Source organism: Papaver somniferum, chromosome 3, assembly GCF_003573695.1.
Source record: "Papaver somniferum cultivar HN1 chromosome 3, ASM357369v1, whole genome shotgun sequence".
Taxonomy (NCBI): domain Eukaryota; kingdom Viridiplantae; phylum Streptophyta; class Magnoliopsida; order Ranunculales; family Papaveraceae; genus Papaver; species Papaver somniferum.
The window spans coordinates 130,408,879-130,433,667 of NC_039360.1; the positions used below are offsets into that span (position 1 = coordinate 130,408,879).

The window sequence follows — 24,789 nt, forward strand, 5'->3', positions numbered from 1 at the left end:
GAAAGATTCCGAAGAAGATTATCACATTCAGTTTTTTCAGAAAAACATCTTCCTTGTGATCCTTGACAATGGCTTGTAAGAGTTTATATCCATTGTCGTATCCTTTAAAGAGTTTCCTCAACTTTCTGTTTTCATGACAAATAGGTCCCATGTATTCTCTCATACATGATGTGGACCTTTTTTCTTTCAGGTCATGATTAATCATCATGATATATTGAGAGACTTCCTCATCAACGCTCTGTCCTTCTTCAGAATCACTGTCATCTGAGAGTTCGTATAGCTGCTCCTCAAGTGATTTTTCCCAGTCAAGCATAGACTCAGGTGAAGGAATTTTGTTAGAGTTATTCTCAGTTGTATCAGGTATTTGACCCCTAACCGAATGACCCTGAATTGGTGTTGCGTTTTGTGATATAACACTTTGGTCCACAGAGTCAGATTGCTACAAATACCGACTTTTGAGGTCTTTAATGTGTTTTCCCGCTCTGATACCAATTGAAAAAGCGGGGGTCTAACAACACCACCCAATATTTCGTTTAGGCAATCTGTATGGACAAACTCCAATATACTTTTTATGAAAATCGACTAGACAGTCAGACTCAATCAAATAAAAAGATATATCTAAGAGTTTATATCTCAATCTCTTAATTTGATTTTTACTCAAGCTAAAATCAATAGAGAGTCTATATCAAATAGAGATAACTTGGATGGTACCAAAGACCAATATTAATATCAATCGACAACCAAAGGTTGGATTTCCAATTTATGATCACGAACGCAAAACCTGTATTATTTCAATTATATAACAAATATAATGCGGAAAAGAAATAACACAGACACCAGAAATTTTGTTAACGAGGAAACCGCAAATGCAGAAAAACTCCAGGACCTCGTCCAGATTAGATACACACTGTATTAAGCCGCTACTGACACTAGCCTACTACCAATCAACTTCGGACTGGACTATAGTTGAACCCCTATCAGTCTCCCACTGATACAAGGTACAGTTGAACCCTTATGCCTCTGATCCCAACAGGATACTATGCACTTGATTCCCTTTGTTGATCTCACCCACAACAAAGAGTTGCTACGACCCAAAATCGCAGGCTTTGATAATAAACAAATCTGTATCACACAGAAAAGTCTATCAAAGGATAAATCTGTTTCCCACAGATAAACCCTAGTTTTGTTCCGTTTTTTTATATGATTAAGGTAGCACAGGAACCAATTGATTAATCCGGTCTTATATTCCCGAAGAACAACCTAGATATATCAATCACCTCTCAATACTCAATTCCTGAATACACAAGAAGAATATCGAGGAATCACGAACGATGAGACGAAGAACGATCGTGACTTCTTTATCTTACCTATCGGAGAACTCAAAAATTCTCAAGCCAATCAATCGATTGTACTCGTACGATAGAAAAGTAAGATCAGATCACACAAATACGATAAAAGTAGTATCGGTCTGGCTTCACAATCCCAATGAAGTCTTTAAGTCGTTAACCCGAATTTAAAGAAGAAACTCAAGGGTTAATGGAGATCGACTCTAGCGAGCGCACTAGTATCACACAAAAAAGGTGTGTGGGATTAAGTTTTACTGTAGCTAGATGTCTCCTATATATAGCCTTTCAAATCAGGGTTTTTTCTTAGATATTAAGCAAACTCATTCACCGTTAGATGAAACCTGATTTAGATTCAAGCTAATATTTCTCAACCATTAGATCGAAAAACAAAGCTTGTCAAACACGCATGGTAAACGTGAACTAGGTGTGTGAAACACAAGCTCAAACGTGTACGCGTACGTTGGTTCAATACAGTCACCAAAAGGCAAACCATATGAGCTTCTCATATTGACCTGGTTCCTCATTCATCATAACTAGTTCACTTGACTTCAAACAAACTAGTTAGAGAGTCATTCAATTGCTATGAGATCTTATGTAACTACACAAGACACAATTGAACTCAAGATGATTTCGATTCGATTGAATCGTCTCAATGAACATTATAGACATGATTTGCATTAAGCATTCCTTAGTAATTTAATGTTTAAGTTCAGAACACATCTTTAGATCATAACCTCTTAAGTACACAAACAAGTTCGCGGACTTAAGCATCGGTTTGAGTTTTCCAAAACTCAGCAGAAATTCTCGGGTCGAGAAATTCCACCAGTTCGCGGACTGGATCTGCGGACTGAGTTCGCGGACTTGGTCACACAAACGAGTTTAGGAAATCCCAGTAGAAATTCTCGGTCGAGAACTTCCGTCAGTTCGCAGACTTGGCAAGCCAATTCCACAATCCTACCGATTTCTCTTGCTCAACAAAGTTCAAAGAACTTCGGATCAAGGAATACATAGTTATGTAATCTAACTCTCATTTCAATCATTGAGACTTTCTCAGAGGGCGCTATCCCAACCGTTATTCACAGATTGTCTTCACGTCAGAGCAATTCTCAACTTAGTGATTGAAAGATGAAGATAAACCGATCAAAGCAAAAAGCTTTACCAACACATGAATTTCGATAAAAAGATAAGCATTGAATACTCATCTCGAAATCTCAAATGTGTTTGATCTAGTCTATATAGCATACGACTTTTGTCTCATAAGAAGTAGGAGATAGAATAGATAGACTTTTGAGTGGTAGATAAGTTCAAGTCTTCACATACCTTTTTGTTGATGAAGTTCCACGGTTCCTTGTGTAGATCTTCGTCGTTGTCGTAGAATCGCCATGAAGTCCTTGAGCTCAACTACACTTTTCATCCCTAGTCCGAGAATTAGCTAATAGGCTAGAAATCAAAACTTTATAGTTTTGATCACTAACATTGACAAACATTCTTGATATAGCAATGCATGCGAGGTTGACCGAGCTATGCTCTAACAATGATATCAATTATGACAAATTGGAATTCAAATCCATGATTGGTACAACAAAGTTCCTTGTTGATAGAGAGTTATTGTCAAGGATTACCGAAATACCGATGGGAGAAGTTCGGGTACCTAGACCAAGTGATGAACGTCCAAAACTTGATGATATCTCCTTCAAACTTTGTGGAAAGAAAGTTGTTTGGAGTCAAGGAAAGTTTCCAACTAATGATCTTAGTGCTCCTCTAATAGCTTTTGGAAAACTCGGCATTGATAACCTTTGTCCCTCCATAATTGAAAATTCTTGGTGGAGTTATGAGTTTGCGGAATAGGTCTACTTCCTTGTATTTGGTCATACAAATCTTGATATATGTGGTTTTATCGTCTTTAAAATGATGACTATGACTTCTCACATCAAGATGTTGGGCTACCCATGTTTGATTAGCCGAATTTTCCATGATCGTGAAATTGATTTTATTGGAAATTCTCTTGGAGTTCCTAAATTTGTTCGTCCATGTAACTTTCGGCCTATAAAGGAAAATGTTCGAAAGCGACAACGAGGTACACCTCTTGATATTGAAGACCCTAACACCTTGAGGCTTATCCAAAAAGTTCACACGGGTGTGTGCAATATTGATGCAAGAGTGAAGTGCCTAAAAGAGCAAGTGATGTTAATTGGAACCAAGTGTCCCGAGATCAAGGAAGAATTGGATTCTATTGAAGCATCTTGGAAATTGTCTGATGATGAAAATGATGAGTGATGCCTTTATATCTAGTAAGTCTTATTTTTGATTTAGATGGAAGAATAACTAGTGTTTTGATAGCCAAGATTGAGACTACACATAGCTATCTTTTGTTTCATTCTCTTTTGCTATTTTTTAGGTTTTGGTTTAAAATTCTAAAAATATTTGGATGATGATTATTATTGCAGTATTTTATTGGTCTCATATATTGCAATATTGTTTATGGGATATGTATTATTTGCGTCCGTGAACTTGAAGGTCCCATATTGTTGTCAAAAGTAAAGTCGTTTATAATCGGTATTCGTATTGGTTCAAGGACGAATCGACTTTTGACAATTACAAACGCTAATCCTATGCAGTCATGTATTTGATGGAAAATAGGATGTGATCGTTTGTTTTGCAAGGATAAAGTTTATTATGTCACTTTGTGATGCAAAGATAGAATTGATCCTTGTGTATCCACGGTTTTGATCTTTATTGATCTATCTTTTGAAAAAACCGTGAAGGCTCCATTATATGTCTTATGTCGAGTACCTTACAGCTAAGTCGATTATGTTGGCTTTGTTGGTTATTCCATGAGATACTATATGTTGAGCATATGAAACTAATTAATCGACTTGCTTTGTTATTTAATTTTGTACTCCATAAGCCTTCTTCTCTTCTTACTTATGTTGAGTACATGTACGGTTAGGTGTGTCAATCCTTTGATACCTTAATCGGGGTTCCATAAGTTCTCATGTGTTAGGCCCAAAAATAATTAAATTGATTACCTTGGTGATTAGTTTGGTTGTTTGTATTCCGATTAGATTAATTATAGGTTCTCTTGTAGTTAATCTAATTGAGTTTTCATATATTCCACAAGTTCTTGTGTTGAGTATATGAACGGCTACACTATCATGTTCAATTAGTTAATGTAGTCATATATTCCGTAAGGTTTCCCTTATGTCGAGTATCCTCATATTCCTTAAGTTGTTACTTATGTTGAGTATCCTAATATTCCGTAAGGTTCTCCTTATGTTGAGTATTTGAACGGTTAAGTTGGTTATCCCCGTATGATTAACTTAATCGTAGATCGTTGCTTCGTGAGTTTACTTATGTTGAGCACTTTTAAATTAAATTGATCACTTTTGTGGTTTTGATTTAATTGCATATTCAATTAAGATATTCATGGGTTTACTTGTGATTATTTTGGTTGAGTATTGGATATAGAAAATCATTCGCGTGGTTTTTGGTGTCCAAATAAAATCCTTATTTTCTTTCAAAATTAAGGTCGCTCATGTTGTTCTCTTGGGAATGACATCAAATGGGGGAGAGTTCTTTTGAACTTGTGCTTAATGGTAATATCTTGCGGGGAGTGCGGCTGTGGAATTTTTAGGGGTTATCTTGTATCTTTAAACTCCTTGATGAATGTTGTTAGCTTCGGCTATAAGATTGCATCTAAATTTAAGATGATGTGTGTCTTTTCTTTTGGTCATGAAATGTCTCTTGTGGAAATTTCATTATGAACCCGTTCTTTTACCTTTGCCAATTTTATTGACAAAAAGGGGGAGAAATATTGTAGTTCACACTACATAATACATATGTTTTTCGGATTACTGTGTAAGGGGGAGTGGTTTCCATGATCGAGATAAAGTATTGACTAAGGGGGAGTGATACATATCACCATAATATTATTGTTAAAGTCGTGATGCAATTGGACTTTGATGTTCCATAATAGTACTATGACACTGTTTAATAATGATCGAGAATCTCGATTTCTCTATTTATTTTTGCTATGGATCTTCAACATTGGTGATGCTAAACTTACAACCTTTGGGATCATTGGAGTACTTGGAAGGACGAAGATTTCAAGGAACGTTGAAGATTAGACTATGGAATAGGAGCCACTAAAGTTTATCTTTTTTGTATTCCATATGTATTAATAGTTTTGTCACTAAAATTGACAAATGGGGAGATTGTTAGAGCATAGCTCGGTCAACCACGCATGCGTTTCTATATCAAGCATGTTTGTCAATGTTAGTGATCAAAACTATAAGTCTTGGTTTCTAGCCTATTAGCTAAGTTTCAGACAAGGATAGGAAATGTGTAGTTGATCTCAAGAACTTCATGGTGATCCAACGACAACGACGAAGATCTAAACAAAGAACCGTGGAACATCATCAACAAAAAGGTATGTAAGGACTTGAACTTATCTATCACTCAAAAGTCTATCTATTCTATCTCCTACTTCTTATGAGACAAAAGTCGTATGCTATATAGACTAGATCAAACACATTTGATATTTCGAGCTGAGTATTCAATGCTTATCTTTTTATCGAAATTCATGTGTTGGTAAAGCATTTCGCTTTGATCAGGTTTATCTTCATCTTTCAATCATTAAGTTGATAATTGCTCTGACGTGAAGACAATTTGTGAATAACGGTTGGGATAGCGCCCTCTGAGAAAGTCTCAATGATTGAAATGAGAGTTAGATTACATAACCATGTATTCCTTGATCCGAAGTTCTTTGAACTTTGCTGAGCAAGAGAAATCGGTAGGATTGTGGAATTGGCTTGCCAAGTCCTCGAACCCAGTCCGCAGACCTAGTCCGCGAACTGTCGGAGAATTTCTGCTGGGATTTCCTAAACTCGTTTGTGTGACCAAGTCCTCGAACTCAGTCTGCAGACCCAGTCCCCGAACTGGCAGAAGTTCTCGACCCGAGAATTTCTGCTGAGTTTTGGAAAACTCAAACCGATGCTTAAGCCCGCGAACTTGTTTGTGTACTTAAGAGGTTATGATCTAAAGATTTGCTCTGAACATAAACATTAAATTACTAAGGAATTATTAATGCAAACCGTGGCTATAATGTTCATTGAGCCGATTCAATCGAATCGAAATCATCTTGAGTTCAATTGTGTCTGTGTAGTTACATAAGATCTCATAGCAATTGAATAACTCTCTTACTAGTTTGTTTGAAGTCAAGTGAACTAGTTATGATGAATGAGGAACCAGGTCAATATGAGAAGCTCATATGGTTACCTTTTGGTTACTATGTTGAACCAACATGAACGTATACGTTTGGGCCGGTTTTCACGAACCTGGAAAATGTCTACACACAATTGTGTTTGACAAGCTTTGTTTTTCGATCTAACGGTTGAGAAATATTAACTTGAATCTAAATCAGGTTTCATCTAACAGTGAATAGAGTTTTCTTAACATCTAAGCAAAAACCCTAATTTGAAAGGCTATATATAGGAAACATTTAGCTAGAGCAAAACTTAATCCCCACACACCTTTCTTGTGTGATACTAGTGCGCTCGCTAGAGTCGATCTCCATTAACCCTTGAGTTTCTTCTCTAAATTCGGGTTAACGACTTAAAGACTTCATTGGGATTGTGAAGCCAGACCGATACTACTTTTATCGTAGTTGTGTGATCTGATCTTACTTTTCTATCGTACGAGTATAATTGATTGATTGGCTTGAGAACGTTTGAGTTCTCCGATAGGTAAGATAAAGAAGTCACGAACATCTTCGTCTCACTGTTCGTGAATCCTCGATATTCTATTTTTTTATTCAGGAATTGAGTATTGAGAGGTGATTGATTTATCTAGGTGGTTCTTCGGGAATATAAGACCGGATTAAATCAATTGGTTCATGTACTACCTTGATCATATCAAAAAACGGAACAAAACTAGGGTTTATCAGTGGGAGACAGATTTATCCTTTGATAGACTTTTATGTGTGATACAAATTTGTTTATTATCAAAGCCTGTGATTTTGGGTGTAGCAACTCTTTGTTGTGGGTGAGATCAGCAAAGGGAATCAAGTACGTAGTATCTTGCTGGGATCAGAGGCGTAGAGGTGCAACTGTACCTTGTATCAGTGGGAGACTGATAGGGGTTCAACTATAGTCCAGTCTGAAGTTAATTGGTAGTAGGCTAGTGTCTGTAGCGGCTTAATACAGTGTGTATCTAATCTGGACTAGGTCCCGGGGTTTTTCTGCATTTGCGGTTTCCTCGTTAACAAAATTTCTGGTGTCTGTGTTATTTCTTTTCCGCATTATATTTTATATAATTGAAATAATACAGTTTGTGCGTTGATGCTTAATCAATTGGAGATCCAATCTTGTGATTGTTGATTTCATTGATTAACACTTGGATATTGGTTTTTGATACCGTCCAAGTTATCTCTCTTTGATTTGATTCGTAGATTTCTATTTGCTTGAGTAACAATAAAATTGAGAGATTGAGATATTAACTCGTTGATATACTCTTAATTGATTGAGTCTTATTGATTCTCTTAAAAGTTTATTCGAGTTTGTCCATACAGATTGCTAATCGAAATATTGGGTGGTGTTGTTAGACCCCCGCTTTTTCATATTCCATATGCATTAATAGTTTTGTCACTAAAATTGACAAAGGGGGAGATTGTTATAGCATATCTCGGTCAACCTCGCATGCGTTTCTATATCAAGCATGTTTGTCAATGTTAGTGATCAAAACTATGAGTCTTGATTTCTAGTCTATTATAGCTAAGTCTCGGACTAGGATAGAAAAGTGTAGTTGAGCTCAAGAACTTCATGGCGATTCATCATACAACAACGGAAATCTGCTCAAGGAACCGTGGAACTTCATCAACAAAAAGGTATGTGGAGACTTGAAATTATCTATCATCAAAAGTCTATTTATTCTATCTCCTACTTCTTATGAGACAAAAGTCGTATGTTATATGACTAGATCATACACATTTGACATTTCGAGTTGAGTATACTCTACTTATCTTTTTCTCGAAATCATGTGTTGGTAAAGCGTTTCACTTTGATCAGGTTTATATTCACCTAGTGACGAAAGTCATGAAAGGTTTCAATCACTTTGAGAATTGCCCTGACGGGAAACGGTATGTGAATAACGACTATATAACGTTCTCTGAGAATGTCTCAATGGTTGGAATTAGAGTTTAGATTACATAACCATGTATTCCTTAATTCGAAGTTTTCGAACTTTGTTGATTGAGAGAAACCGGAGGAATTGTCTTTGCCAAGTCCGCGAACCTAGTCCGCGAACTGTCGAAAGTTCTCTTACCGAGAATTTCTGTTGGGTTTTTCCAAAATCTCGTTTGCGTGTTTAGTCCGCGAACTGGCAGAAGTCTCCTTGCCGAGATTTTCTGCTGAGTTTGGAAAACTCTGTCGGTTTTCTTAAGTCCGCGAACTTGTTTGTGAGTTTAAGATGTTATGATATAAAGATGTGCTCTGAACATGAAACTTAAATTACTAAGGAATGCTTTAAGCAAACCGTGGCTATAAAGTTCATGAGCCGATTCAATCGAATCGAAGCATCTTTGTTTTAATTGTGTATTGCGTAGTTACATAATATCTCATAGCAATTGAACTTTATTTGAGTCAATTGAACTAGTTATGGTGAAGAAGAACCAGGTTAATATGGTTAACCTTTTTGATTACTATATTGAACCAACATACACGTACACGTTTGGCCATGGTTTTCACAAACCCAGTAAACGTATTTCTCAAGTGTGTGTGACAAGCTAAGTTTTCGATTTAACGGTTGAGAAATATTAGCTTGAATCTAAATCAGGTTTTCATCTAACAATGAATATAGATTGCTTTGTAACCAAGGAAAAACCCTGATTTGAGTACTATACAAAGGAGACATCTAGCATTGAGAAAACTAATCCCCATACATCTGTGTGATACTAGTTTTCTCGCTAGAGTCGATTCTCCTTTAACCTTTGATTTTCTTCTCTAAAACCAGGTTAACGACTTAAAGACTTCATTGGGATTGTGAAGCCAAACCGATACTACTTTTATCGTAGTTGTTTGATATGATCTTGCATCTTCTATCATACGAGTACAATCTTATTGATTGGCTTGAGATCGTGAGAGTTCTACGATAGGCAAGATAAAGAAGTCACAAACATCTTCGTCTCACTGTTTGTGATTCCTCGACGTCCTCTTGTGTATTCAAGTAAGATTGTTGAGAGGTGATTGATTAATCTAGGTTGTTCTTCGGGAATATAAGACCGGATTATCAACTGGTTCCTATTCACTTTGATTTCATATCATAAGACGGAACAAAACCTAGGGTTCTTCTGTGGGAGACAAATTTATCCTTTTGATAGACTTTTCTGTGTGAGACGGATTTGTTTATTATCAAGTCTGCGATTTTTGGTTGCAGCAACTCTTAGTTGTGGGTGAGATCAGCTAAGGGAATCAAGTGCGCAGTGTCCTGCTGGGATCAGAGGCGTAGGAGTATAACTGTACCTTGGATCGGTGGGAGACTGATTGGGGTTCAACTATAGTCCAATCCGAAGTTAGCTTGTAGTAGGCTAGTGTCTGTAACGGCTTAATATATTGTGTATTCAATCTGGACTAGGTCCCGGGGTTTTTCTGCATTTGCGGTTTCCTCGTTAACAAAACTTCTGGTGTATGTGTTATTTCTTTTCCGCATTATATTTTATATAATTGAAATAATACAGGTTTGTGTGTTAAGATCATCAATTGGAAATCTAACCTCTGGTTGTTGATTGATATTGATTGATCCTTGGACATTGGTCTTTGGTACCGTCCAAGTTATCTCTCTTTGATAAAGACTCGCAGATTTCTATTTGCTTGAGTAAAGATCAAATCGAGAGATTGAGATATTAACTCCTTGGGATACTTTTTATCTAGATTGAGTCTGACTGTCTAGTTAATTCTCTAGCAAAGTATTTCGGAGTTAGTCCATACAGATTGTTAAGCGAAATATTGGGTGGTGTTGTTAGACCCCCGTTTTTTCACACACTCAGAATTCGGAATGGACTAACGAAAACCTGAGATACCCTGAGTTCTTCAACTCGAGAATCTAGCCAATTCTATCCGACAAAATGAGCCATGCCATGCCTGTTAAGACCAGTCACATCATTCCAACAATTCTCAGCCATTGAGTCTCCTTCTATCCTAACCAAAACGCGAACCCTAAATCTGTCGTTGATGAACACAGTTTCCCGCCAAACTGGAAATTCAAATGAATGGGAAGAAGGTTCCCCTTATCCGAAGGTGCCCCTTATCCGAATCCATGGGTGCCGAATAACCATTGGGGTGCCTTTAGTAGTTTTTCGAGCCGATTCTTCCAAAAATGTTTATTTCTGAAAAATACCTACAAATACATAAAACATCATAATAAGTACAAAATCGAGTACCAACAATACAGAAAATTGAGGATGACTTAGACACAAAAATGTGTCTATCAAATACCCCTAAACTTATTATTTGCTAGTCCTCGAACAAATCTAATCTAAAAAATAAAATCCTAACTCATTGTAGCAGGCATCACGGCTACGCTTAGCACGTGCAACAAGCCGTTAAACCGCTAGGTGGCCCTAGCGGCCGAGTGTTGTCTCAGGAGGGTTTACCAGAGGTGTACCCACAAAACCTTTACTCCATACCCTAGTTATCTATACAGAACCTTGGAATATCACCAAAGAACCTCCTTGGTTGGCATACAATCATTGACTATAGGAGGAAGTACCCTGATGCGAAATCCCAATTGTTGTATACGAATTTGCCCTCAAGCATACTAAAATTCATATATAAGCGACGGAACTCTACTCAGATAGTGGCACTATGGACATCTGTAAGAGCATAGCTCGGTCAACCTCGCATGCGTTGCTATATCAAGCATGTTTGTCAATGTTAGTGATCAAAACTGTATAGTCTTGATATCTAGCCTTCTAGCAAGTCTCGGTCTAGGATAGGAAAAGTGGAGGTGAGCTCAAGGACTTCATGGCGATTCAACGACAACGACGAAGATCTACACCAAGAAACCGTGGAACTTCATCAACAAAAAGGTATGTGAAGACTTGAACTTATCTGTCACTCATAAGTCTATCTATTCTATCTCCTACTTCTTACGAGACAAAGTCGTATGCTTTATAAACTAGATCAAGCACACCACTATTTCGAGCTGAGTATTCAATGCTTATCTTTTTCTCGAAGTATATGTGTTGGTAAATCTTTTCGCTTTAACCAAGTTTATCTTCATCTTTCAATCACTAGTTGAGAATTGCTCCAACGTGAAGACAATCTGTGAATAACGGTTGGGATAGCGTTCTAAGAGAAAGTCTCAATGATTGAAATGAGAGTAGATTACGTAACCTTTGATCCGAAGTTCTTTGAACTTTTTTGAGCAAGTATGTTCGGTAGGATTGTAAAATTGGCTTGCCCAGTCCGCGAACTCAATCCGCGAACTGTCGGAAGTTCTCAAACCCGAGAATTTTTGCTGGGATTTTTGAAACTCGTTTGTGGGACGCAAGTCCGCGAACTCAGTCCGCAGACCTAATCCGCGAAATGGCGGAAGTTCTCGACCGAGAATTTCTGCTGAGTTTTGGAAAACTCAAGCCGAATGCTCAAGTCCGCGAACTTTTTTGTGAACTTGAGTGGTTATAATCTAAGATGATTTGCTCTGAACATAATATTAAATTACTAAGGAATGCTTTATGCAAACCGTGGCTATAATGTTCATTGAGCCGATTCTAATCGAATCGATATCATCTAGAGTTCAATTGTGTCTTGTGTAGTTACATAAGATCTCATAGCAATTGAATGTCTCTCTAACTAGTTCGTTTGAGTCAAGTGGACTAGTTGTGATGAATGAGGAACATGGTTAATATGTGAAGCTCATATGGTTACCTTTTGGGTTGCTATATTGGACCAACATGTATGTGAACGTTTTGGGCCGGTTTTCACAAACTCGGAAAACGTACACGAGTGTGTTTGACAAGCTTTAACTTTCGATCTAACGGTTGAGAGATATTGACTTGGATCTAAATCAATGGTTGATATTGTTTGCTTAATTCTTAAGTAAAAACCCTGGTTTGAAAGGCTATAAATAGGAGACGTCTAGGTTGAAGAAAAACTAATCCCCACACACCTTTCTTGTGTGATACTAGTTTTCTTCAAAGCTAGAGTCGATCTCCATTAATCCTTGAGTTTCTTCTTCAAACTCGGATTAACGACTAAAAGACTTCATTGGGATTGTGAAGCCAGACCGATATTACTTTTATCGTAGTTGGGTGATATGATCTTACGTTTCTATCGTTAAGAGTACAATTGTTTCTGATTGGCTCGAGAACTTGTTTCTCCGATAAGTAAGGTAAAGCATTCACGAACATCTTCGTCTCACTGTTCGTGAATCCTTAGTATTCTTCTTGTGTATTCAGGAATCGAGTATTGAGAGGTGATTGATATATCTAAGCTGTTCTTCGGGAATATAAGACCGGATTTATCAATTGGTTCCTTGAATATACCTTGATAGAAATATAAAAAAAAACGGAACAATAAATTAGGGTTTATCTGTGAGAGACAGATTTATCCTTTGATAGACTTGTCTGTGTGAGACAGATTTGTTTATTGTCAAGCCTGCGATTTGGGTCGTAGCAATTCTTTGTTGTGGGTCAGATCAGCAAAGGGAATCAAGTGCGTAGTATCCTGCTGGGATCAGAGGCGTAGGGGTGCAACTGTACCTTGTATTAGTGGGAGACTGGTAGGGGTTCAACTATAGATCAGACCGAAGTTAATTTGGAGTAGGCTAGTATCTGTAGCGGCTTAATACAGTGTGTATCTAATCTGGATTAGGTCCCAGGGTTTTTATGCATTCGCGGTTTCCTCGTTAACAAAATTTCTGGATTAGGTCCCAGGGTTTTTCTGCATTCGCGGTTTCCTCGTTAACAAAATTTCTTGTGTCTATGTTATTTCTTTTCCGCATTATATTTGTTTATATAATTGAAATAATACAGGTTGTGCGTTGTTAATCAATTGGAGATCCAATCTTGTGATTGCTGGTTTCATTGATTAACACTTGGACATTGGTCTTTGGTACCGTCCAAGTTATCTCTCTTTAATCGAGACTCGCAGTTTGCTTGAGTAAGATTATATTGAGAGATAGAGATATCAATTCCTTGAGACACTATATTCTAGATTGAGTCTGACTGTCTAGTTGATTCTCTAGTAGAGTGTTTCGGAGATTGTCCGTTCATATTGCTAAGCGAAATATTGGGTGGTGTTGTTAGACCCCCGCTTTTTCAATTGGTATCAGAGCAGGCAAACACATTTAAAACCTAATAAGTTCGTGTTTGTAACGATCTGACTGCACGGATAAAAGTGCTATCTCTGAAAGCGTACCACCAGACCTTGATGGCCCAAACTTCTGAGCCTTAGGAACCGTATTAGAGAGATACGTGTCTAAGGAATATGGCATCAAGGGAGGAAACAGCCTCAACACCGCTTCCACAATTTCCTCTTGAAACAACCTCAACACCGCTTCCACAATTTCCTCTTGTGGGAAGGTGATAATCCAAGATCCAATATCTACTCAAACCCTGACTCTCAATACAACTACAGAGACAAGTAAACCCTCTAACTTATCTTGGGCTGATGAATGTTGCTCTTTGAGTTTTCGGTTTGACAAACGTCTGATAACGGAAAGGATTATGGATTATATACAAAGGAGCATCAGGAGTAATAAACATCTTACGACTACTATTGCTTCCAAAGATTTCGTTGAAGAAAAGTCTCTGAGCATCAACGACTGGATCCCTGATTCTCTTGCTCTCTCTTCAGAAACCTCCACATACTCAAGATCTGATTCAGAGTCCGACTCAGAGATTTTCAATTTCTTGAACAAAGAAGTTTTTTAAGAAAATCTTCAGTTAAAATCTTCGCTGAAGAAGTTGGAATCTTTAATCCAGGTGAAAGATCTAGAGATTGACAATCTTAATGATCAACTCACCATGACCATGCTTCGAAAGGAAAAAGAGATTAATACTTTCAAGGATGATCTTCAACGATTGCCTGGTAGCTCTGACAAAATCTCAGCAATGTTATTTTTTCAAAAATCCTTTAGAAATACTAATGGTCTTGGATTTAACAGCAAGTCTGTAGGCTCCACCAATCATGTTTCAAAGTACCATGGAGTACCCAGGTTGAACACTCTGACAGAGAAGACACTTCGACAAAACAAAATGTAACGGATCGGAGAATTTACCCTTCTAACGGGCTGGGTTTCAACCCGTCCAGTAAGGTTAAAAACCCGGTCGCGTCACTCGAAATAAAAAATGATACATAAATACAAAAGATACATAAAGAGAGTGTCACATACTAGTAAAATTTACAAAAATTCGGTACTGAAATTTGTTTGAGATTTAAAATGAAAACCTTTTGACCGTTGCCTCGAACAAAACCAAAGAGAGAACGTTATAAACTCTACTAGCATTTCTCGCAACAAACAAGATCTATAATTTGACAAGTAAAAAGGACTGCACATAATTGAAACATAACAAGTATCAAACCTAGCCAACATGGCAACTAATATCCCCAGTTAATTCAAAACAAAAGAAAGAATATTCAAAATGCTTTCCAAAATTCAAACGCCACTACCGTATTCTCTTATCTGAGTGGGGGGTTTTAGCTCAAAGAGCAAAGGAGTATATGAACAGACAGTATATGAGTATATTGCATATGGCACCCTTAAGTAATAGTTCAAAAAAAGAAATGAACAAACAGTACTAAAACAAGATCAATTGACATCCATATTTACAGAGGATAAAAAAAAGTGAAAAATGTAAACGAACCCAACAACACCAGTAGCCCCGTGATATACATATTAAAGATACGAGCAAAATACCAACTTTTGCTCACAACTACTAGCCATAAGCTCTTCCTAAGCTTACTTCCGTAACCTCTCTTCCAAGTCTGTGGGGGAAAACAAAACAAATCGGGGTGAGCAATGCCCAGTAGGAGTTATAGCGGCGAAAAATGTAAATTCTTGCGGAACACATAAATAAATGGACAAGAACAACAGCTAAAATAATTCCAAATGAAAAGCCTTACACAATTTAAATTCATAAAAAGATGAAGAGCTGTAAATCACGTTAAGTTACTCTACTATTCTTTTGGCCAGCGTCGATGTCAGGGTAGTCAGATACCAGCTACCGTTACAGCTAACGGTCTTCCGGGTTGCCACCCGTAGGTGGGGGGCCAATTAAGGCCTGACATTCCTAAAGTAGAGTCGGCTATAGTTTCCTATTTAGGCTTGTTCACAAGAAGGAAAACCTCACAATATACATTACAACATTTCACAAGGGAGTAAGGCTTATAAGCTACTGAAATACACATAAGAAAAACATCTCGCAAAGTCCTGCCAAATGCATACACCTTTAATAGCAAATAGGGAATTTATTAAACATGACAAAACACAAATCAAAGGGGCCAACTTATACTGTCAGCATGTTTTACACGTTAGTTGCAAAAAGGGATTGAAATGAACCAAACTAGTGGCGTAAACAAATTTTTAATTGAAATATTAAAGTCACAGGGTGAGGAGAAAATGCAAAATTCATGGAAAATTCCCAATTTTGATTATGGCAGGAGTTAAATTAATAATGCAAGAGCTTATTCAAATTTTAAAACACAAATCATAAACTTTACTCCTGATGGGAGTTCTGAATACCCATTTAATAAAAAAACTAAATCAAGTGGTAATGTTTAAAACGAAAACAAGATGAGTCTGTTCACTAATTCAAGCCGCAACCAATATTCAAATCTAAGAACGAATTCTGTCATTTACTGGGTAAAAACTGAAATTTAAGCATCTAGCTCTTTGAATCATTTTAGCAAACAGGTAGAAGGATATGAAAACAAACCTTAATTTCTACAAAACTCCATTCGAAATCACATGCAATACAATATGCGAGAATTAAAAAGCATAAAGCCTACGATTTCAAACCAAATTCTTTTCATGCAAAATCGTTAAAAGCATGGTACTTTGGAGAATGTTTACGAGCAAAATCTATCAAACCTGTGGTTAAGAAAACATTACCAAATAATCGAGATATTGATTTGAAGTAAAAATTTAAATGGTGTTTAGTATAACCAGACCATTGAATCGAAGCAGAAACAATTTGGAAAGTTATGAGAGAAAGAAATAAAAGGAAAGAACCCCTACCTCTGTCGAACACAAATTCAGCCAAAAGCGAAGTGTGGGTTGAGCTAACATAAATTTGCTTTTGGAAATCGATGATCCTTCTTTTGCTCAAAATGATTTTGAAATGAAATTAGTGGTGGAAGCTGGATTGAGGGAAAAGAAAGATGGTAGACTGATAAAGGAAAATAAGAAAATTGTTTTCTCTGAAATCACTTGGTTTTGTAAATATAGTAGACAAAAGCCCCTGGCTTAGCTGCTCATGTCCATTACGTGGCATTCATGCGTCAATTTCCATAACACCTACTAATTAGGCACAATAATTTTACTATGGGGATAACCATTTAGTTAAGAAACCTATACTTGGTCCAAGGCACTCCTATTGCTATAAACATCCGATTCCAGTCAGGATCGCACGCGCTTACAAGAAAATGGGCTAAGGTCGGCTCAAAATCCATAAGAAATTTTAGCGACGTTACATCATTGCCCACTAAAAAAAGAAATTGGTCCCCAAATTCAAAAATTAAACAAAGATCAGTGAAGGTTTACCTTCCAAAATCTTCCAGTAGCCCGGTTACTTGTCCCTCCTGTCGAACTCCAGCTTCCTTTAAGCTTCTTCTAGAGAGTGATGATGTCACGCTTTTTTCGTCATCTAAATGGTTTTAACCCGAAGGACTTGATCCAGCTGATAACGATAACGAGTACCGACTTTTGATCATAAGTAACAATTTTGCGCGGCTACAAATCTTGTCATCTAATCACGTGATAAGGGTCAATGTCGCGTCTTCAAAGCTTGGATATATGAAACATCTTGAGAGGACCCTCCAATTGTCTTTGAAGTCGTACATGTGTCTGCAACATGTCTTCCAAATTTTGAGAAGTTCACTCTGACCGTTTACTGAGAGCGATAATCAAATCTAGCTCGATGCCCATAGCTTTCCGGAAACTCCCCTAATACTTGGACGTGAAGAACAGGTCGCTCTAAATGGTTGACGAAGGAATTTCACGTACCACGAAAATCTCTCTGAAGCACAAGTGTTTTTTTTCTTTCAAATTATATGAGAATATAGACGAGATTCTAAACTCAGGACTGAAATATGAGGAAGTGCTTTATTCACACACAAGATGAGTACAACACATTGCTAGCAAAAGACAAAGGTGAGGTGACGGCAATCAAACGTATAACCAAGAGGAAAATGCATGTAAAGAAAAACTCTGACAAGTTCAAGAGGAAATCATCTAGTTTTTCTTGAAAATCAAGCAAATCTATACATCTTTGTTGACAAGTACATTCAAGGAGGAAAACTTCATGTTAAGATACTTTCAAATCAGTACGAGGTATCCGAGAAAAACAAAGACTAACTTGTTTCCAAGCTAATCAAAATTTTCATTCCTGTTATCTACTAAAACTCAGTTAGCATATAAGTAGGTGCATAAAAATCAGTCCAGGAAACAAAAGATGTCATGGAAAACAATATCCAAGGCATAAAAATTCAGTTCCGATGGTCTACAATAGAAAATTCGCACAAAAATCATTAGGCGATGGAATTTAGAAAAAATGGTCTTGTTGGAAAGCTAAGGAATCCTTCTTTAACATAAAAGTGATAAACAAGAGTAACTAGTTGTATATCTGCTTCGAAAAGTCTCAATAAAACATGACAGAAACATGTTTTCCAGAAAAAATTGCAGTTTCGGCAGGCTCCAATCAAAAAATTTTACAAAAATCATTGGGTGATAGAATTCAGAAACTTTGGTCTCTATGGAAAGCTGAGAAATCCCTATTCAAGATAAAAATGATGATAAAAAGAAATGGGTTATGTAGCTGTCTCGAAAAGATTCAATAAAACAGGACGGCAGGGTCATGTTCAGAAAATTTCAGTTTCGTGAGTCTCTAATGGAAGATTCATTTAAAATTCATTTTGGTTGTAAATCAGATGAAGAGCCAAAGATAGCAAAGTAAGCAGATTTTTTTTTTCCTTTTTTTTCCTTTTTTTTTCTTTTTTTTTTTTACAACGATATGAATGAACAAGGTCGACACATACCACTAAGCAACAATAACAACAATACGTTAGGTACACTTAAGTTGCAAGATGGTGAGAACAAGGGAAATCAATAAAAAGAAAATGTTTCAATTACCGACTGTAAATGGAGTTTCAAATACAAAGCTTCATTTTTTTCACTTTAAGAATCAACAGTGAAAAGGCTAGTTCAAAAGTTTATTACCAAACTTGACTTACTGAAAACTAGTACTTGGATGGCTGCAAAACTTAACAAAGTGCATGTACAGATCAAACCAAAATTTGTGAATAGTATTAGTAAGATTCAAGATTAATAAGTCTAACAAATACCCATCTGCTGGTTTTCAAAAATGCTCAATTTAGAGATTTCTCAAGGAAAGAAATCAAGCTACTGACAATTCAAAATCAATTTGATTGGCTCATGAAAACAGATTCGTTCAAGCATTTAATCAAACAAGTCATAGGCTATATATAAGAACACCATTTATTTATTTTTCTAGCTGAAATCACACTGAAAATTTAGAACTTTTGCAACAACAAAAAAAACAAATCAAATTCCTCAATGTTTCATATACACAGCCAAGAACAACATGCATCATAATCATGGATAAATTGCAGAGATTAAACACACGAAATTTGTACGATTTCAAACTCATTAGCACAATTTTTCAAAAGAAATTGAAGAGAAAAGAACCCCTACCTCACTGCAAGCCTGACCTTCTTCTTTCCGATACTTTCACAAAATCAACTCATCCTCAATACCTATCAACCACTCTCTGCTTCGAGAGAATCATCTGTCCCACTAAATGTTTCGCCATTTCCCACATATTTATTAAATCCCCTCAAGTCTATACCAGTACTGGATGAGATCCTTAACGGCGACAATACTCAACCCATAACCTACCAGCTGTTCTACATTTCTCAAACCGTTCTAAACTCTTGACTTGATCCTTCTAAACTCTTGACTTGATCCTTCTTATTACGTACGGAGCTTAAAGCTACATATTTCGAGCACCGCAGATATCTTCAAAACAGAACGAGCGTCAGATTTATAATTGGTTAGTAGTGTACATTACTAACACGCCTAATGGTATGTATATCACAGGGTTTTCCCAGTCCCCGAAACAATGGAAATCGATAAAGCTAATTTTTTAACTATAAATGTTGTAAAACATTCAAGAAACAAAACCAAAAGGAAATATTCAGAGTTTAGAAACCAAAATCATTTTATTTTATGTATAAAATAAACACACAACACCGGAAAAATAGTAAGTCCAAAACTCACAGTCCAAGTTAATCGGAACGTCGCTCTGATGCCAACTGTAACGGATCGGAGAATTTACCCTTCTAACGGGCTGGGTTTCAACCCGTCCAGTAAGGTTAAAAACCCGGTCGCGTCACTCGAAATATAAAATGATACATAAATACAAAAGATACATAAAGAGAGTGTCACATACTAGTAAAATTTACAAAAATTCGGTACTGAAATTTGTTTGAGATTTAAAATGAAAACCTTTAGTCCGTTGCCTCGAACAAAACCAAAGAGAAAACGTTATAAACTCTACTAGCATTTCTCGCAACAAACAAGATCTATAATTTGACAAGTAAAAAGGACTGCACATAATTGAAACATAACAAGTATCAAACCTAGCCAACATGGCAACTAATATCCCCAGTTAATTCAAAACAAAAGAAAGAATATTCAAAATGCTTTCCAAAATTCAAACGCCACTACCGTATTCTCTTATCTGAGTGGGGGGTTTTAGCTCAAAGAGCAAAGGAGTATATGAACAGACAGTATATGAGTATATTGCATATGGCACCCTTAAGTAATAGTTCAAAAAAAGAAATGAACAAACAGTACTAAAACAAGATCAATTGACATCCATATTTACAGAGGATAAAAAAAAGTGAAAAATGTAAACGAACCCAACAACACCAGTAGCCCCGTGATATACATATTAAAGATACGAGCAAAATACCAACTTTTGCTCACAACTACTAGCCATAAGCTCTTCCTAAGCTTACTTCCGTAACCTCTCTTCCAAGTCTGTGGGGGAAAACAAAACAAAACGGGGTGAGCAATGCCCAGTAGGAGTTATAGCGGCGAAAAATGTAAATTCTTGCGGAACACATAAATAAATGGACAAGAACAACAGCTAAAATAATTCCAAATGAAAAGCCTTACACAATTTAAATTCATAAAAAGATGAAGAGCTGTAAATCACGTTAGGTTACTCTACTATTCTTTTGGCCAGCGCCGATGTCAGGGTAGTCAGATACCAGCTACCGTTACAGCTAACGGTCTTCCGGGTTGCCACCCGTAGGTGGGGGGCCAATTAAGGCCTGACATTCCTATAGTAGAGTCGGCTAGTTTCCTATTTAGGCTTGTTCACAAGAAGGAAAACCTCACAATATACATTACAACATTTCACAAGGGAGTAAGGCTTATAGGCTACTGAAATACACATAAGAAAAACATCTCGCGAAGTCCTGCCAAATGCATACACCTTCAATAGCAAATAGGGAATTTATTAACCATGAAAACACAAATCAAAGGGGCCAACTTATACTGTCAGCATGTTTTACAAGTTAGTTGCAAAAAGGGATTGAAATGAACCAAACTAGTGGCGTAAACAAATTTTTTAATTGAAATATTAAAGTCACAGGGTGAGGAGAAAATGCAAAATTCATAGAAAATTCCCAATTTTGATTATGGCAGAAGTTAAATTAATAATGCAAGAGCTTATTCAAATTTTAAAACACAAATCATAAACTTTACTCCTGATGGGAGTTCTGAATACCCATTTAATAAAAAAACTAAATCAAGTGGTAATGTTTAAAACGAAAACAAGATGAGTCTGTTCACTAATTCAAGCCGCAACCAATATTCAAATCTAAGAACGAATTCTGTCATTTACTGGGTAAAAACTGAAATTTAAGCATCTAGCTCTTTGAATCATTTTAGCAAACAGGTAGAAGGATATGAAAACAAACCTTAATTTCTACAAAACTCCATTCGAAATCACATGCAATACAATATGCGAGAATTAAAAAGCATAAAGCCTACGATTTCAAACCAAATTCTTTTCATGCAAAATCGTTAAAAGCATGGTACTTTGGAGAATGTTTACGAGCAAAATCTATCAAACCTGTGGTTAAGAAAAAATTCCCAAATAATCAAGATATTGATTTGAAGTAAAAATTTAAATGGTGTTTAGTATAACCAGACCATTGAATCGAAGCAGAAACAATTTGGAAAGTTATGAAAGAAAGAAATAAAAGGAAAGAACCCCTACCTCTGTCGAACACAAATTCAGCAAAAAGCGAAGTGTGGGTTGAGCTAACATAAATTTGCTTTTGGAAATCGATGATCATTCTTTTGCTCAAAATGATTTTGAAATGAAATTAGTGGTGGAAGCTGGATTGAGGGAAAAGAAAGATGGTAGACTGATAAAGGAAAATAAGAAAATTGTTTTCTCTGAAATCACTTGGTTTTGTAAAAATAGTAGACAAAATCCCCTGGCTTAGCTGCTCATGTCCATTACGTGGCATTCATGCGTCAATTTCCATAACACCTAATAATTAGGCACAATAATTTTACTATGGGATAACCATTTAGTTAAGAAACCTATACTTGGTCCAAGGCACTCCCATTGCTATAAGCATCGGATGCCGGTCAGGATCGCACGCGCTTACAAGAAAATGGGCTAAGGTCGGCTCAAAATCCATAAGAAATTTTAGCGACGTTACACAAAAGGTTGAACAGGTGTTCGTTTTGTGGAAGTGAAAGTCGTGTCCAAGATACTTGTTGGAGATTCAGGTAAAAGAACAAAAGAATTTCAAAACTACAAGAGGACATGCGTGTATTGAAACTGGATGATCAAGGATCAGGCAAAACCAACTCTTCCAAACACAGAAGAAGGAAGAAATCAGTTTGTGCAATAAACCTTGACGATCAAGGGGAGCATTTGGCTCACCATATTTCTGTCTGAGTACAGAGACTCGGCATCCCCATACTTATCTTGAGAGAATGAGGCTCTGCATTTGATTACTCAAGTATGTAAGTTTGATAAGAAAATATTATGTTATTGATTATGGATCCTTAAAGAAAGGAAACTTGTGTCAGAAATTAGGGTTTGACACCTATAAATCCTCTCATCTTCTTCTTTTCTACTATACGTTATCATGGCTCTTGTAACTAGAGGCACGACGAAAAACAATGCAGTAGAGCAGTCAACGTATATCTGTGCGAAGGAATTACTACCTCAAGGACAAAGAAGAAGTCTACAGTTTGTAGAAATGGTTCGTCCTCTAACTCTCTCCTTTCTGTTTGTCATGCTGACAATCTTTTTAGAGAAACGGTGAAAGATTTCATCAACAAGAGAAATGATTTGAAATCTCGAATCATTTCCTCTGAGAAAGAAATAACTCACTATGAACAAAGGTTGTCTCTTACCAAGAATACCTTGTGCATGCTAAAAAAGAGAACTTAGTGAGTTAACTGATATCTCTGAGGACTTAGAGGAACTGAATGATCCTATAATCAATGAATTTTTCAATAGTCAGAAGGAATTTTCTGTTGATATCTTGAGAAAGCTCTATAATAACTAGGAAGTCTTCTTTTTGTTTATGAAGAATAACTAGTGTTGATAACCAAGATTGTGACTACACATTGCTATCGTTTGTTTCATTCTCTTATGATTATTTTTTAGGTTTTGGTTATAAAATTCTAGAAATATTTTGAGGATGATTGTTATTGCAATATTATGTTTGGTTTCTTTTATTGCAATATTGTTATGGGATATGTATGGTTTACGTCCGTGAGCTTGAAGATCCCATATTTTTTGTCAAAAGTAAAGTCGTTCATGATCGGTTTCATGGTTAAGGAACGAATCGACTTTTGACATTGACAAACGCAAACCCTATGCAATCATGTATTTGATGGAAAATAGGATATGGTCGTTTGTTTTGGCAAGGATAAAATATATTATGTCACTTTGTGATGCAAAGATAGAATTGATCCTTGTGTATCCACAGTTTTGAACTTAATTGTTATTGTATAAAAACCGTGAAGGCTCCATTATGTGTCTTATATTGAGCACCTTACAACTAAGTCAATTAATCTTGGTTTAGTTGGTTGTTCCATGAGATGCTATATGTTGAGCATATGGAACTAAACTAATTGACTAGCTTGGTTATTTAGTTTTGTACTCCATAAGTCTTCTTTTCTTCTTACTTATGTTGAGTCCATGTACGGTTAGGTGTGTCAATCTTTTGATACCTTAATCGGGGTTCCATAATCTCTTATGTTGAGCCCATTAAAATTAAATTGATTACTTCGGTGATTAATTTGATTGTTGGTTATCCAATTAGATTAATTATAAATTCTCTTGTAGTTAATCTAGTTGATGTCTCAAATATTCCACAATTTCTTGTGTTGAGTATTTGAAAGACTATAGTAATCATGCTCTCTTGTGGTTATTGTAGTCATGTATTCCGTAAGATTCTCCTTATGTAGAGTACTTTGAACGATTAAGTTGGTTATCTCTGTATGATTAACTCAGTCGTAGATCGTTGCTCCGTGAGTTTACTTGTGTTGAGCACGCTCAATTAAATTGATCACTTTTGTGGTTTTGATTTAATTGATCTTGACAATTAAATTAATCATGAGTTTACTTGTGGTTAATTTGGTTGTATTTTGGATATAAAAGATCATCTTTTTGATTTTTGGTGTCCAATTAAATCCTTCTTTTCTTTTGAAATTAAGGTTGCTTTTGTTGTTCTCTTTTGGGAATGACATATAATGGGGGAGAGTTCTTTTGAACTTGTGCTTAATGGTAATATCTTGCGGGGAGTGCGGCTGTGGAATTTTATAGGGGTTATCTTGTATCTTAAAACTCCTTGATGAATGTTGTTAGCTTCGGCTATAAGATTGCATCTAAATTTAAGATGATGTGTGTCTTCTCTTTTGGTTATGCATTGTCTCTTGTGGGAATTTCATTATGAACCCGCTCTTTACCTTTGCCAATTTTATTGACAAAAAGGGGGAGAAATATTGTAGTTCACACTACATAATACATATGGTTTTCGGATCATTGTGTAAGGGGGAGCGGTTTCCATGATTGAGATAGGTATCGACTAAGGGGGAGTGATACATATCACCATAATACTATTGTTAAAGTCGTGATACAATTGGACTTTGATATTCATAG

At 36.4% G+C, this 24,789-nt stretch overlaps 1 long non-coding RNA gene across 3 annotated transcripts; it reads right to left on the reverse strand.

Moving 5' to 3' along the window:
* Positions 1 to 14,995: 14,995 nt before the first annotated feature.
* On the reverse strand, positions 14,996 to 22,055 carry LOC113357374. Of its 3 annotated transcripts, none has more exons than XR_003363589.1 (4): positions 21,874 to 22,055; positions 19,275 to 20,624; positions 17,106 to 17,580; positions 14,996 to 15,328 (listed from the first exon to the last, which is right to left on the reverse strand). It is a non-coding gene; the product is annotated as an uncharacterized LOC113357374 (long non-coding RNA). The 3 variants fall into 3 exon arrangements; XR_003363590.1 differs by having other exon boundaries at positions 19,275 to 21,084; XR_003363591.1 differs by lacking the exon at positions 21,874 to 22,055 and adding an exon at positions 20,763 to 21,862.
* Between the last annotated feature and the right edge of the window lie 2,734 nt (positions 22,056 to 24,789).